General features: G+C 37.8%; 1 protein-coding gene across 5 annotated transcripts in view; it reads right to left on the reverse strand.

The window, feature by feature from the left end:
• The window catches only part of LOC111556217 (E3 ubiquitin-protein ligase RNF113A-like), a 509,945-nt gene that overhangs the window by 311,800 nt on the left and 181,426 nt on the right, over window positions 1-16,719 (reverse strand). The gene's annotated exons all lie outside the window — the stretch shown is intronic.

The following is a 16,719-nucleotide window of genomic DNA, read 5'->3' on the forward strand; positions in this document are numbered from 1 at the left end:
TCTTGGTTGTTTTCCCCCAATACCCACTTCTCCACTTGTTTTCCCAGAGAATATGTAGGTGCTCACTTATTAAAAATAAACTTGCATGCCAGTCCACCCCAGAGTAAGATCAAATGGCTATCATGGGAGTGATATGAAAATGGAGTCATTTCCGTGAAATTCCCAGGAGTGCTTTTTTGCTTTTAAGAGCAATGAAATCACTTTATGCTGGTAATTTATTATTTCCACCAGTTACTCAAATATTTGTCTACACGATGAAAAATTAGTTCTTACTCAAACATGTTTCTGCTTTTAAAGCAAAAGCATTCTAAATATTCAATGAAGCTGGGATTCTAGCAAAGGATCCACAAAAAGATAAATTAAAGACACATGCTTTCTTTCTCCGTAGATAAGCAAACTCAAAAAAAATTAATAAAAATTAAAAAGCTATACCTCTCTTCAATAGACATTAAATTTTACAGACTGGACTAGATGCCTGGCCTCAGGGAAGGAGCATGATTTCATCTGAACACCCCTTGTTTGCCCACTGCGCTGAGTTTCCATGTTAATTAGGTTCAACTGCTTCTGAAAAGGGTGGGTTCAAGCTAGTCTCTGTTCTGTTCCTGGTATTCATAGCCTCAAATAATAACTGTATGAAGACACGAACTTTTAAAAATGTAGATCGTGGCTGGTGTTACCAGAAAAAAATATAGTTTGTGGTTCAATAGTTATGCTGCAGATTTTTCTATCACAACAATAATAGTTACCATGTTTAGGGGTGCCTGGGTGGCTCACTGGCTAAGTATCTGACTTTGGCTCAGGTCATGATCTCGCCATCCATGGGTTTATGCACCGCATTGAGCTCTGTGCTGACAGCTCAGAGCCTGGAGCCTGCTTCGGATTCTGTGTCTCCCTCTCTCTCTGCCCCTCCCCCGCCACACACACACGAATAAATAATTAAAAAAATAGTTACCGTATTTATGTGGAATAGTTCCCTCTCCAACAAAGGCATAGATGTGTCATCCAACTGAAAGGAAAGGGAAATGGGAAGGGACAGTAGGGTACTTAAGAAGAAGAAATGACTGACCAACTACTAGACACTTCCTGACCTACTGTGGGCAACAAAATGAATGCAGGAGACCCAATTATTGCACCTCGGAGTGTAACTTCTCCCTTCTAGAACTTCTGTGCACTTGATAAAAGTAGACAGGTATGACTGAGATTGAACAGCTTTTCCTCCTGGAAAACAGGACCAATTATACTCTTTTAAAAAATACTTGTTACTGGGCGCCTGGGTGGCGCAGTCGGTTAAGCGTCCGACTTCAGCCAGGTCACGATCTCGCGGTCCGTGAGTTCGAGCCCCGCGTCAGGCTCTGGGCTGATGGCTCGGAGCCTGGAGCCTGTTTCCGATGCTGTGTCTCCCTCTCTCTCTGCCCCTCCCCCGTTCATGCTCTGTCTCTCTCTGTCCCAAAAATAAATAAACGTTGAAAAAAAAAATACTTCTTACTAAGCTAAATATTCCCATACTACTCCCAGCAAGCAGTCCTCTGGGAGGCAAAATTAGATAGAAGCAAGAAGAGTTATATAACTTACTCAAAACTGAGGGAGGATCAGGGAAAATGGGAAAATACTCAAAGAAATAAATTGTGTAAATAAATACAAATAATTCATCTAAGACAATAATTCAGCCTCTGAAACCTCATTTGAAGCCTGGAAGTCAATGTTTCCACTCAGTCACATTAATATTCAAACACATCATCATCTAGGAGATTATTTTCTCCCCTGTCATCTGTTGGCCCTCAAGTATCCTAAGTATCCAGCACATAGTAAGTTGCCAACAGTTACTTTCTAAATGAACAGGAAATCACCTCATAGACCATCCAAGATAGACAGGATCCTTTTTAGTGATTATCAAGTTTCACATGCGTTAAAGTCATAAAAAATCTGGTTTGGGTCAGCAAGTTCAGTACATCGGCCCCATAAAAAAAGTTTGAGGAGAGCCTTTTCCACTGACCTTTTCTTCACATTTAAAACGCCTCTGAATTTGACAGTACGTATCAAGAGATTTGGAAAAGGTCATGCCTCTTGCCCGAGTAGCTCAGCTTCCAGTTATCTACCCCAAGGAAGTAATAAGAGGTGTGAATGAAGATTTATGTGTGGAGATGTTCATCACAGCACTATTTAGAATATCTGTGGACATACATGTCCAGCCACAGGGTCAATTTTAAATTAACCTGGGATCGGGATACAGCTATGCAATGGCATATCAGTGACCATTAAGTGTGATGTTTTTAGAAGTCTTTTTTAATGGCATAGATGGCATTTCATGATATGATTATAAATGGCAAAATCAGGATACCACACAATCAATACAATACGGTCCCAAATCTACAGTACAGAGAGAGAGAGAGAGCGCGCGCGCTATAGGGAGACAGAGGCAGATAAAGAGAAAATCAGAAGTTAATATCCCATGATATGAATCGGAGTTACCCCTCAGTTATGAGGTTATGTAATGAGTGATTTTTTTCTTTCATCTTTTTTTGTATTTCCCAATTATAATATAATCCCAAATTGTTTTTATAGTTAGAAAAAAGCCAGAATTGTTTAAAGTCTTAGAATTGTTATCTGCTTAAACCAGTTAGTACATCTAATCATGGGGAAAGCAACATATTCTAAGTTTTAGCAGTTTCGATCATATTGATTAAAAATAAGGGTTCCAGCACATCTACTACCACAGAACCTCTACAGTTTCCTTATGCTGTCTTCAAAACTTCTGTGCATTTGCCCAAATATCCAACTCTTTATCATCTGTGTGACAATTAGGAGCTAATAATTACAAAGATTTGCTTGGGAAGGGAAGGGAAGGGGAGGAGAAGCTAAGGGAAGGGGAGGTTCGGAGAGTCAGATCCCAGCTGGAGTTTGCCATTGACTTTGTGGGCAGGTCACCCAACCCCTTCAGGCCTCCTTTGTCTCATCTGAGTTAAACTAGGTGATGTCCAAGTTCTTTTACAGCTCTAAAGTCCATGAAATAATTGCCTGTTCCTCAGCCCTGGCCATGCTGTCCTAGGAGGTCACCACTGACTAAACTGCATTTGGAATATGGTAGATCTCAATTGCTCCCGACTGTCCAGTAACTCTAAAGGACAAGAGAGGCCAACCACAAACATTCTGGTCATTAAACAGCCTTCCTCCACCTCATCCCCTGGCTTCTGGGCCCAAACAATACAACCTGCTTAGGTTCTGATCTCCCCACAGGGTATAATTTTTAACCTTACCGTATCCACTTTTATCAGAAGGGAAACCAAATAAGTCATTGAGAATATGGACCCTCAGCCTTTTCTGGGACAGAGATGCCTTTGAGAACCTACAGAAGAGATTGATTGACTTCTCAGAAAAATGCTCTTTCATATCAATTTTTTCACTTCATGAAGTTAGAGAAAGACCAAAGTTCTTAGTGGCCCTTGAATGCAAGGTTAAGAATCCTTGGTTAAGAAAATATTGACCTATTCAATAGAGCCCCCCAAATTTTAAAGTATGCATCTTTTTCAATAATAGGGTAATTCTGATGACTATAAATAATCCATGTAGCTACAGAGGCCCTCCCGGGCCTTGTGACTTGAGAGGAAGGGAAGGTACAGGTATAGCCCAGTAGAAGAGTCTAGAAGGCAATAAGCTTTAGGACTGCAGTGAGGAGCTGGGATCCCAGAAGCTACCCCTGCTCCAGAGCCCATATACAATTCACAATGCTGCAACCATAATCATGACACCCTTATCCTTTACAAGAATTTTAACTACCATCCACGTAGTGTTTACCATGTCCTATACATGACCTCACTTGATCCTTGCCACAACTCTCTATACTACTACTGTGTTTTCATGGTACTCAATACATACATCTCCATTTTACAGTTGAGGAAACAGTATCAGGGAGGTTAAGAAGCATCTTAACCAAGGTCACAGAACCAGTAAATATCAGGAGTACATATCACACAAGCTCTGCTTGCTCTATCCACCTGCTGTTTAAAGCCAACCATTACCAAGCAAGTTTCCTTGCTCAGCCCAGTAACTGGGTTGAGTTAGTTTCTCAAGAAACATTGGTATAAGTTGAACACAAGTGACATGGAGCAGACTTGGAGAAAGTTGGCAACAGGTGGCAGCTGGGTGGCAATAAAGCTTTGATTTCCAGTGTCCCAAAGGTCTGTCTGAAGAAGAAAGTGAGGGGAGCGATTAGCTGGGAGCTGCTGAAAAATAACATCTTTGTTATTTTTCTCATTTCCCTCATTGTTTCCCTGTCTGTTCAAGGCTGTGAGTGAACAGCTACAGCCAGGGGAACTCCATAGCTGTAGGCCATTGCCAAGGCCTTTACTGAAATCCCAAGGCCAGGGAGTCACACAATAGTGCACAGCAAGCTTGGCTCTATGTTCCAAAAACTGGCTGATTCTCCGAACAGAACAGACTCCCTTTGTCCCCTAGTGACCTTACTCGGAATCTTAGAACTTTAGAAATAGAAAGAATCTCAAATGTTACTTGGTCTAATTCTTTTCTCTTTTTCATCACACTCACCCTTCCTTTACCATAGACTTGACTTTACCAAGGAAGAAATTAAAAACCAGAGACAAGAAATGACTTACTTGAGACTACTGTTCCAAGAGAAGAAATTGAACTCAAATTTACTCTGGGCTGGGAAGTATACTGATATTTTACAAATGCATCCCACTTAAACTTATAACCACTCACTAAAGTAGGTATTATTATACCCACTTTATAGATGGAAAAATGCTCACAAAGATAATTAACTCACCAAAGTGAAACATACAAACAAATGCTATTTGAACACAGATTAGCCTCCACAATAAAGCCAAGGCCTTTTTCAAAAAACTCTACTGGCTACTAGAGCTGAGCAAGAAGTTACCCCAGTCATGACATCATAAGGTGTAAGTCCAGGTGTGTTGGTTCCTTTGCACTGTCCTTACCTCTGGTGCTCTGTCTCTCTGTCTCTCTAAGTCCAGAGAATGCACAGCAGACATGATAATGGAGGTCTCACCAAAGTGAGACCTCTTTCATGGGCACAGCAGGGAAAAAGAACAAACACCAGAATCCAAGAAGGGATGATTTTGGGTTATATATATGCCAGAGTGGATAGAATACATGCCCAAGGGTCAGAAGAGATTAGATGGTATCTCAAAGATTACAGAATAGGGAGGGGTGCCTGGGTGGCTCAGTTGGTTGAGCGTCCAACTTTGGCTCAGGTCATGATCTCACAATTTGTGGTTTTGACCCTTGTGTCAGGCTCTGCACGTACAGCTCAGAGCCTGGAGCCTGCTTTAGATTCTGTGTCTCACTCTCTCTCTCTCTTTTCCCCTCCCCTGCTTGTGCTCTCCCTCTCTCTCTCAAAAATAAATAAACATTTAAAAAATAAAAATAAAAAACATTAAAAAATAAATATAAACATAAAAAAAAACACTAAACATAAAAAGAGTCCAGAATAGTAACAGATGGAGATATAAAACACACACTTTCCTTAGCAACACCATGGTGTCAGCAACCCCCATCTAAAGTAACATCAATGCTTGGAGAAAGAAGGAGATAAAAGGATCTGACAACAAAGTAAAGGAGTCTATCTAAAGAACAAGATTAAGTTTTCTGCATTAGGCAAAATAGTTCAAAGTCAGAATAAAATAAGTTATAGAAAAATAAAGATGGCACTTTTTGTACTCCTATGTGACTATGAACATTCATAATCTGCTAATTCTCAGGATATTTTTATGGCTCTAACACCAAACAAACATAGTATTATTCTTACAGTTGGGTTAAAGTGATTATTCCATGATGCTACTAATTTGGACATGCTCTACAGAAATCCTGGAAATTATTTAAAACCAGCTTGAAGTAGACTTTACGTGAAGGAAGGACCAAATAAAATAGTGTGCCAAATGTCCATTAGAAGGCTTTCCCTTCCACCCTTCTCCCACTACCTGTTATTATAGATTTGAGGAGAAAGTGAAACAGAGAGAAGAAAAAGGAAGAGGAGTATAACAGTAATTTGTTTTCACCTAAATTGGGTGAGGGAGTTGGGGGTGGAGGGGCATGGAACAGTGGGAATAAAGATATTGAAAGAAAAGACAGTCTGCACCTCCCATATCCCTCAAGAACTGATTCAGTCCAGAAATATTCTCAGAATCTTTGACCAGGAATACACCTAGTTTTCTTTCTGTCATCTTTAGGAAGGCCAGTAAAATGAAAAGTTCCCCAGAGGAGGACATTCTAGAGTTACCCTCATACCCTCAGCATAGCCTACAGATCTCTTACATCTTCATAAAACTAAGCATTTTAAATGTATACCTGTGTGATCACTTCATTCATTGTCTTCCCCATTTAAAAATGAGTGACAGTGTTGCTCATCAAAGTGCTCTCAGAAACTAGCACAGCATGTCACATAGAATGTGTTCCACACTGATCTTTTAAATGAATTAATAAATACTATATTTCAGGAATTTGAAAATTCTGGTATTAAACTACACTACACATGAAGTGGAATAATGTTATTTGAAAATAGACTTAACTTGGGGCATCTGGGTGGCTTAGTCGGTTAAGTGTCTGAGTTCAGATCAGATCATGATCTCATGATTCATGAGTTTGAGCCCTGCATCGGGCTCTGTGCTGACAGCTCAGAGCCTTGAGTCTGCTCCATATTCCGTATCTCCCTTTCTTTCTCTGCCCCTCTCCTGCTCACACTGTCTCTCTCTCAAAAATTCATATTTGAAAACATTTTTAAAAAAAGAAAAAGAAAATGGACTGAACTTAGTTAAAAATTTATACTGCACACTCTAGAGCAAATAAAAAAAAATTTAAAGAAGTATATGTGCTATGCAAAGAGAGGAGATAAAATCAAATTATATAAAATCCTCAATTAAAACCAAAGGAAGTAGAAAAATAGGACAGAAAAAGAAAACAAGAAAAAATGCAATTAAAAAAACACATAAATACGGTAGATATTGGTCCAACTATATCAATAGTCACCTTAAATGTGAATGGCCTAAATACATCAATTAAAAAGACAAAGATTATCAGAGAGGATTAAAAAAAAACCCAAGACCCAACTATATGTTGCATACAATAAACCCATTTTAAATACAAAAATAGGTTAAATGCTATAGTCTTTCCTGGCCCTATATTCTCCTACACACATACACACACACACACACACACACACACACACACACACACACACACACCTGGTAAAATAGAAATAAGAATGAGTTACTTCCTATTCTCAATATACTAGATCCTGTATTCTTACAAGGCATTCTCAAAAAGTTATTGAGACCTCAAATGATCTCATGCCTTCTGTAAGCAGTTCCCCAAATCTGGAGCAAAAATGAAGGAAGTGCTTAACAAACTTGTTGAAGTCTTTCTCTTACATACACAGCCAGGATTTAACATGCAGTTGAAAATTAGTTACAGTTTCTTAGGACAATGATGAAAGAAAACATGCAAATATAACCCACATGTTAACTTTGATATTTATCTACTAAAGCCCTGTCAGGTTATCATTTTACACTAAGCAAATGACAACCTCTTCTGTTATGTTGCATAAAGAAAACTGAAATTTTGCTTACCTAAATGGAAATAAGGTTGTTTCCACCTTTTGATGCCCAAATTGGGCAAATTCTCTCCCCCAAACCTATTATTCTTAATAAGTTGCACATTTTTTTTTCTGGAAAAGAAACGGAGATTCTACTTTCTGAACCAAATCATCTACCAACTGAAATAAATTTAAACAATCCACACAGAAAATGCTAGAGGGAACATATAAGCATTTTTAATTCAAACAATGAATACCATATGATTAATAATTTGTCAGTCAATTCCTATTAAACTAGCTAAACCTTGGTCTTTGCAGTTGAACTCTAATTACATAAAGCAATTACAAAAGATCTGCATGAGAATAATAACTGTTTACAGCAAAATTTGCAAACACAATTCACATGCCATATCTGTCCACCTGTGTTCTCTTGCCTATATAGTTTGTTGTTTAATGAATTAGTTGCCAACATACTCAATGAGAAATTTCACATACATACTCTGCTTCCAGACTTCTCTTGAAAAATAGATCTGTTAAATCCACGCTTATAATTCAACATGGTAACAATTAACTGAACTAATGGTAACTGCCCCCTTTGGATAAGACAGGAAATTCCCAATTTGCCACAGTTGCCACCATTCCCTATTGCTTCCCTGACACTGAGACCCAGTGTAGTTGCCATTCATCATTATGCTTCTGCTGCTCTTTTTCCTGTGGTAAAGAGCTATTTCTGTATATTCATGTTTCTATCAAAAGTGGGAATAGATTATGAGAGGATATCAAGAGTTTTACACTTTTTATATTATCTGTCTGCTTTAATCATCCACACTCACTGACCAGTTCATATAAACATTCGAATTTGCAACCTACGTTCTATAAAATAGTAGTGAATAGTTCTAAGCTCTGTAAGTCAAGAGGTACAGGGCAGCAAAAAGCTAAAGTTCATAGAGCTTCATTCATGTAAGAAGAGTTACCAAGAAGATCCCACTCCACATTGGGAGAATGTAAAGGGATTCAAGGTTGATAAACATTTTCTGAAAACTCAAGACCTTCCAGAACACTCTTTGTATTAGTTTCCTAGGACTGCCATAACAAACTGTCACAGATTTGGTTACTTGAACAACAGAAATCCATTTTCTCACAGTTCTGGAGGCTGGAAGTGCAAAACCAAGGTGCCAGGAGAGTTGGTTTCTCCTGAATCCCCTTTCTTTGGCTTGTAGATGGCCACACTCTTGATGCTTCTTCACTGGGTCGCCCCTCTGTGCATGAATGCATCGCTGTGTCTTTCTTTGGATGTCCTAATCCCTCTTATAAGAACACTAGTCAGACTAGGTTAAAGCCCACCCTAACAGCCTCATTTTAACATAATTATCTCTTAAAAGGCCCTATCACCAAATACACTCACATTCTGAAGTACTGGAATTAGGACTTCAGTATATGAATTTTGGAGGGATACAATTTAGTCCATAACAGTCCCTAACTCAGTCTCTGAAGCTAGCATAATCTTTATCTCTTCAAATATTCTCTTCCCACTCCTGCTCCTTCCCCTTCCTTCTTTTTCTTCTCCTCTCTCTGGTACCCTCTCACTGTCTCTCTTTCTCTCCTTCTCTCTCTCTCCCTCTCCCCTCTCCCATTCCAGATTTAAATTATACCTATGTTAAGAATGTTACTATGGTCCCAGAATTCTTGGATAGTCTGTTCTGTCTTTGTTTTATTTTCACTTTTTCTCATTGTGTTTCAATCTGGGTAATTTCTATAGACCTAGCCTGAAGTTCACTAATTCTTTCCTCAGCTGTATCAAATCCACTAATGAGTCTGACAAATGCATTTTTCATCTCTGTCATTGTGTTTTACATTTCTAGAATTTCCATTTGATATTTTCTATAGTTTTCATCTCCCTGCTAAAATTACCCATGCAATCTTGCATGCTGTCTGCCTTTTCTATGAAACTCTTTAAAATATTATTTATATTTATTTTAAATCTTGTTCAGGCAATTCCAACATATGTGCCACATTTGAGGCTGCATTTGATGACTGTTTTGTCTTTTGGAGCTATATTATTTTTGTCTTGCCTTTTCATATGCTTTATAACCATTTCTGTATCCCTAGCAAAAACCAGAAGTCTAACATAAATTTGGTATCAAAATCTGAAAGGACCATTAAAAAAAAAAATTACGGCTATCACTAAATAAAATATTGGAAAAAAATTTTAAATGTATAAAAAGGATAATAACTCATGACTACATTGGGTTTAATCCCTCAGTACAAATGGTTTAACATTAGAAAAATGAATTTTAAAAAATGAATTAACATAAACCACCACACTAAGAGATTAAAAAGAGAAAAATAACCTAATTATCTCAGTAGTTGCGAAAAAAAACATTTGATAAAGTTCAAAACGCTGTAATGATGTTAAAGTAAAAATCTTAATAAAAGAGGAAAAGAGGAAATGAAGGACATTTTTAAAAATAATTTTAAATAATAATTTAAAAATACATGTAATACATATATGCATAAACATACATGCATGTATATGTTATATATACATATGCACACATATAATAAAATAGCACACTTAAGAGTGAAATGTTGAATTTATTTCCTCTGTGATTGAAAATAAGACAAAGATGTTCACTATCACCAATTTTATTCACTGATGTACTAAAGGTCCTAGACAGTACAGTAAAGAAAAAAACATAAAGGTTAGAAAAAGCCAAACTTGGGGCGCCTGGGTGGCTCAGTCGGTTGAGTGTCCGACTTCGGCTCCAGTGAGTTTGAGCCCCGCGTCGGGCTCTGGGCTGACCACTCAGAGCCTGGAGCCTGTTTCAGATTCTGTGTCTCCCTCTCTCTGACCCTCCCCCGTTCATGCTCTGTCTCTCTCTGTCTCAAAAATAAATAAACGTTAAAAAAAAAAAAATTAAAAAAAAAAAGCCAAACTTTTTTTCAGATACAAAATTAGAAGTCAGTTTATCAAGGTTGTTTGAAACAAAATTAACATATAAAAATTGAATTTTTATATACCAACAATAATTACTTAGAAAATATAATTTTTTAAAATATCATTTACAAAACATATGGATTATTTGGAATGAATTTAACAAAAGAATAAAAGATCTCTACGGATAAAATAATAAAATTGTTTTTAAAGAGATTTTAGTGTAATAGAAAAAGTATATTAAAAGGCTGGAAAACTCAATGTTATAGAAATGTCTATTCTTCCCAAACTGATCTATAGACTCAACAGAATAAATCTCAACAGTTTAGCATTTATTCTATTGAATAAAGAATCAAAATCCCAATAGTTTGTGTGTGAGAGAGGGAAAGAGGGAGTGAGAGAGAGAGAATGTATATGCGTTTGTGTTTTAAAACTTGAACACTGATTCTAAACTTCATGTGGAAATATTAATTTCTATTAATGTTAATATAATTAATATTCTTGACCAAGACATACATGAATAAGAAGAAAATTGGGAAACCTTATGTTACTAATTATTCAAACTTATCATAAAGCTATAATGATTAAAAAGCATGGTCTAGGCTCTGAGGTGGAAAAATTTATAGATTAATTGAAACAAAATAGAGAACCCAGAAAGTGAACAATACCTATCTGGACAACTGATGTATAGTGAGAGTTGGCATTGCAGATTAATAGTAAAAGCCTAAAATTCCAAAATCTGTGTTGGAACAACTGGGTATTCATTTGGAACATAAAATAAAATTTACTTTTACCTATGCTTATATAAAAATCAATTCTGGGTATTTAATCCTAAACATCTACATGTGACAACAAAAAAGTGAGATTTTAGAAGATAGTATTTTCTTGGGGTACAGAAGGATTTTTTAAGCAAGTCACAAAAAGAAAACTCTGTAATAAAAAAGATGGATATTTGACTATACTAAAATTAAGAACCTCTGTCCATCAAAAGTCACCATAAATATGGCAAGAAGATAGCCTCAATGAGGATAAAACATTTGCAATTCACGTACCTAAAAAAGGACTGCAATCCAGACTACAGAATAATTTCTGAAAATTGCAGAAGGGAGGGTGGGATGAAGAGACAGAGGAGCAGAGGACAGAGAAAAGGGAAAAAAGAAAAAGAAAAAATAGACAAAAGACATTAACTTGAAAAAAGGAAATCTGAGTAGTCAATAGCATATGAGAATGTGCTCAGCCTTACTAGTAATCAAAGAAATGCAGATTAAAAGCACAATAAGCTATCATTATACTTTCAGCAGATTTGAAAAAATTATGAATTTGACAATACCAACTGTTGGCGAGAACGTGGATGCAATGTCACCTTTCATATACCACTGGTAGAGGTATATATTTCTACAACTATTTTGGAAAACTTTTAGCAATACCTAAAAAAGTTGAATATGTTAACTCATTATGACCAAGCAATTCTAGACAACATATACATCAGAGAAACTCTTGCCTCAGAGGATAAATGTACCCATCATTTGGATAGCATTGCCTAAAACTGGACACAACCCAAAAATACATCAAAAGTAGAATGGAAAAAATAAATTGTGGTGTATTCATAAAGTAAAATAATATACCACAATAAAACAGAGTAAACATCAATAACATGTGTCAATGAATTTCACAAACAGAACGGAGGGGGGAAAAGTAAGTGACAACAGGAGATTTATAGCATGATTCCATTTTTATTAAGTTCAAAAAGAAAAGGAAATACAATGCAATTTTATGATGTATGTATTAGTGGTAACACTATACAGTATACAAAGGAAATTATTATCACAATAGAATAGTAATTATGTTTGAAGCCTAAAAGAGGGGGGCTATGTCAGAAAGGAGCACAAAGGAAGTTTCTAGAAAACTAGCAATGTTTTATTTCATAACCTAGGTAGAGGGGTCAAGGGTGTTTGCTTGATTATGATTTTAATAGATATATTTAATCCATCTTTTGAATGTGTGACAATTTTTTAAATCAAGTTATCATCTTCAGAAGTCCACAACTATCTATAGAAGTCAGAGAAGTAAAAATTCTGAAGGGAGAATATTGCTAGATAAATTAAGACATATCCATGTCGATATGCTATATCCTATATAGTATACACAACACATGTGGCTATACTAAAAAGAATGGCAACTTAAGTTGCCATTTAAGTGGCAACTTAAAAGAATAAGGTAGATCTAATTGAACTCATATGGATATATATCCAAGAGGTACACTAAGGGAAAATAACAAGTTGTAAAAATTCCATTTATGAAAAATTTTAAATACAAAAAAACCCCACAAAATCATCGATATACTCTTTTATATATACATATAAATTTATAAACTTATAGAACGAATTCAGGAAAAAGCACAAACCTGGTGATAGTAGTTAACTCCAGAAGGAACTGACATAGGGTAGAGGGGATGTGGGGTGGGGCAAATGTAAAGAATTCTAGAGAGAATTTTACCCAACAATTATTACTTGCCTTTTTTATAAGGGATATAGTCCTAAAGCAATTGTTCCCTTTGTTGAAAGTCTAGGACTTCCACTTTTGCCAATGAAGGATTAACTATTACGGGAAATGTTTTCCCTGTGCACACAGCTGAAAATCAGACTACATATATGAAACAATGGTATTCAGACATTGGACAACAGATAGCATAGGACTGTGCTCTGAGAGAGCAAGGTAAAAAAATACAAATGATAAATTGGACTCCTTCAAACTGAACATGTTTGATCTTCAAAACAGACTATTAAGGGGGAGTCTGGGTGGCTCAGTTGGTTAAGCATCCAACTTTGGGCTCAGGTCATGGTCTCATGGTTCGTGAGTTCGAGTTCCACATCACAATCTGTACTGATAGCTCAGAACCTGGAGCCTGCTTCAGATTCTGTATCTCCCTCTCTCTCTGCCCCACTCCTGCTCGCTCGCTCTCTCTCTCTCTCTCTCTCAAAAATAAATAAACATTAAAATATTTAAAAATAAATAAGTAAAATATTAAGAAAACAAAAAGACAAACCACAAAATGGAAGAAAATATTTGCAAAATATGTATCTGATGAAGGGCTTGTATCCAGTGCATATCAAAAAATACAGCTCAGGGGCGCCTGGGTGGCTTGGTCGGTTGAGTGTCTGACTTCGGCTCAGGTTATGATCTCACAGTCCGTGAGTTCGAGCCCTGCGTCGGGCTCTGTGCTGACAGCTCAGAGCCTGGAGCCTGTTTCAGATTCTGTGTCTCCCTCTCTCTTTGCCCCTTCCCTGTTCATGCTCTGTCTCTCTCTGTCTCAAAAATAAATAAACGTTAAAAAAAAAAATTTAAAAAAAATACAGCTCAATAGTAAAAATACAAACAACTTGATTTTTCAAATAAATAAAAGATTTTATCAAATACTTCATCAAAGAAAATGTATGGGTGGCAAACAGGCACATAAAAAAATTCTCAATGTCATTGGTCATTAGAGAAATGTGACTTAAAACCACAATAAGACACCACTCTAGTTTCCCTGTAATGGCTAGAATTTAAAAGACTGATAATACCTAGAGTTGGTGAAAATGTAGAGTAATTGGACCTCTCGTATGAGAGTGGTGGTGGGAATGCAAAATGGCACCGCCACTTTGGAAAACATTTTGGCATACTACTACCTCGCAATTCTACTCATAGTTATTTGCCCAAGAGAAATGAAAACATTTTTCCATACAATGTTTTGTTACACAAATGTTCATAGCTGCTTTATTTATAATAGTCAAGAACTGCAAATAAATCAACTGGTGAATGGATAAGCATATTATGGTAGATACACAGTGGAATACTACCCAGCAATACAAAAAATTAATACTACACGCAACAACATTCGTGACTCTTAAAAGCAGTTTGCTAAGTGGAAAAAAAAAAAAAGAAACAAACAACTACATAATATAGTTGGGCAGAGAAGGAATGAGTTCTTCCTCCTTCCACCTTTTGTTCTATTCAGACCCTCAATGAATTGGATGGTGCCCACCCACATCAGGGAACACAACATGCTTTACTGAATCCAATTCAAATGCCAATCTTGTTGTTGTTGTTGTTTATTTATTTTGGGACACAGAGAGAGAGCACATGCAGGTGAAGGGCAGAGAGAAGGAGAGACAGAATCTGACGCAGGCTCCACACCATCAGTGCAGAGCCTGATGCTATGCTCGAACTCACAAACCACCTGAGCTGAGATCAAGAGTCAGGTTGATCACTTAAACGACTGAGTCACCCAGGAGTGCCTGTGAGGGTGCTTCTAATTAAGACTGGCATTCGGGGGCACCTGGGTGCCTCAGTCATTTAAGTGACTGACTCTTGATCTCAGCTCCGGTCATGATCTCACAGTTCATGAGTGTTTCGTGAGTTTGAGTCCCGCACTGGACTCTGCATGGACAGCTCAGAGCCTGCTTGGGATTCTCTCTCTCCATCTCTCTCTCTGCCCCTTCCCTGCTTGCTTTCTCTCTCTCGAAATAAATAAAACTTAAAAAAAGAAACACCATCACAGACACATGCAGAAATAATGGTTAGACAAGTATCTACACACCCCATGATCCAAACAGACATATAAAATTAACTATCACACCTTCCCTAAATCTTCCAACCCATTTGTCTGGGTTAGAAATCATTCTTTTGATCGTCCATTGCACCCTGCGAATACCACCATCATTATGAGTAAAACAAGTAAATCTTGGCTGAACTACCCCAATTTTCTGAGACCCCTCCTCCCAATTTCTCTGCTCCAGAAGTCCCTGATGCTTCCCTTCCTGAGGTTAATTCTGTTCCTCTAGCATCAGTGTGTGCCAGGCCTCTCCCAGCCTTGTAAAGTTCAGGGCCTTCCATGTGTTATGGTCTCAGCTATTCCCTTCCTCCTGTGCTCCTGGAAAAAGGATCAGAGGAGCTTTGGACCCCAGATGCTGAAAGAGCAGGGAAGGTGGTCTACCACTCTGGCTCAGCTTGCTCTTAATTTCTTTTGTTCTTCTCAAGTATCTAAAAACAATTTCAGATGCATCTTCCACTCGCATGGGAGGCTGTTCTCCTGCCAATACCCACTAATAAGTCTGGACAAGACATCCATGCCCAGGCCCATCCTTGGCATCCGACATAACTTTACATTATAATCATCAAGAAACATTTGCCCCTTGCCAACCTTAGGTTACATTACAAAACCTCTCCTAGCTTGATACCGCAACAAGCCCGGTTATCCTCTCCCAGTTCTGGAATCCCCTAAGCAAATGGTGTGAGGAAAAGAAAACACTGCCATACACCTGACACTTAATGCCATGACTGTTTATTTTAATGTCATTCCCACAAGGCAACATGATGGCAAGCAGCAAGCTTTGTTCACAAGTCTTGTTCACTCCCAGTGCCTCACACAGTATTTGCGACATGGTAGATGTCTTATAGTTGGCTTGAACTGGAAGAATACTACAAGAGTATGATTTACTCCATGCACAGGTCTTAAACCAAGTCCATGAAAAGATGAGTACAGAAAGGCTTCACGCATTCAGCAGCCCATCTCCTTCAAATAGTACCTGAGGCACCAAGAATGCCCTGATGGTTTGGCGTAACAACAAATCTGTACAGAAGGCACCAGTTTCAATTTTCACGGTAGGACTTAATTTGTCCAAAAAAAAAAAAAAAAAAAAGGGAGATAAACGTAGCAGAAATGAGTACTGTTCACAAAAGATGAGGGAACAGGACAGTGGTTGGTAGAGAGACACAAAGTTGAGAAAAAAGAACTGATAATCTCCATTCTACATGATCCCCATTCTCCCCTCTCTCTAGGCTTTGAATTCATTCAAGAAGCAGACTGGTTTCTGCCCTTCCTGACTTCACAGGCTCAGTCTCTGTGAGGGCTTCTTTTGCAAGTGCTTCAGTCCTCTGGCAGACATACCAATGAAGTTCTACTTCTGTCTACTTCTGTGGTTCAATTTCTGTCATCCCCTGCACGAATACCCTCCAGCCTTCTTCCACACCACAGGAATGAAAAGCACATCAGTGAGAAAGTTACTGGAAGGAATGAAATTCCATGCCCATTTGGCAGCCTTGTGATTCAGTGGTATCAGCAGCCATTCACCTTTGGCTGTGGGCATCGTGCACAATGATGCTCCCACAAGCCACCGCTGCAGTGCCCACAGTGCACTTCACAGCAATAGCCTTCACAATATAATCAGACTACCACAGT

The sequence above is a fragment of the Felis catus genome, chromosome A3 (assembly GCF_018350175.1).
Source record: "Felis catus isolate Fca126 chromosome A3, F.catus_Fca126_mat1.0, whole genome shotgun sequence".
NCBI lineage: Eukaryota > Metazoa > Chordata > Mammalia > Carnivora > Felidae > Felis > Felis catus.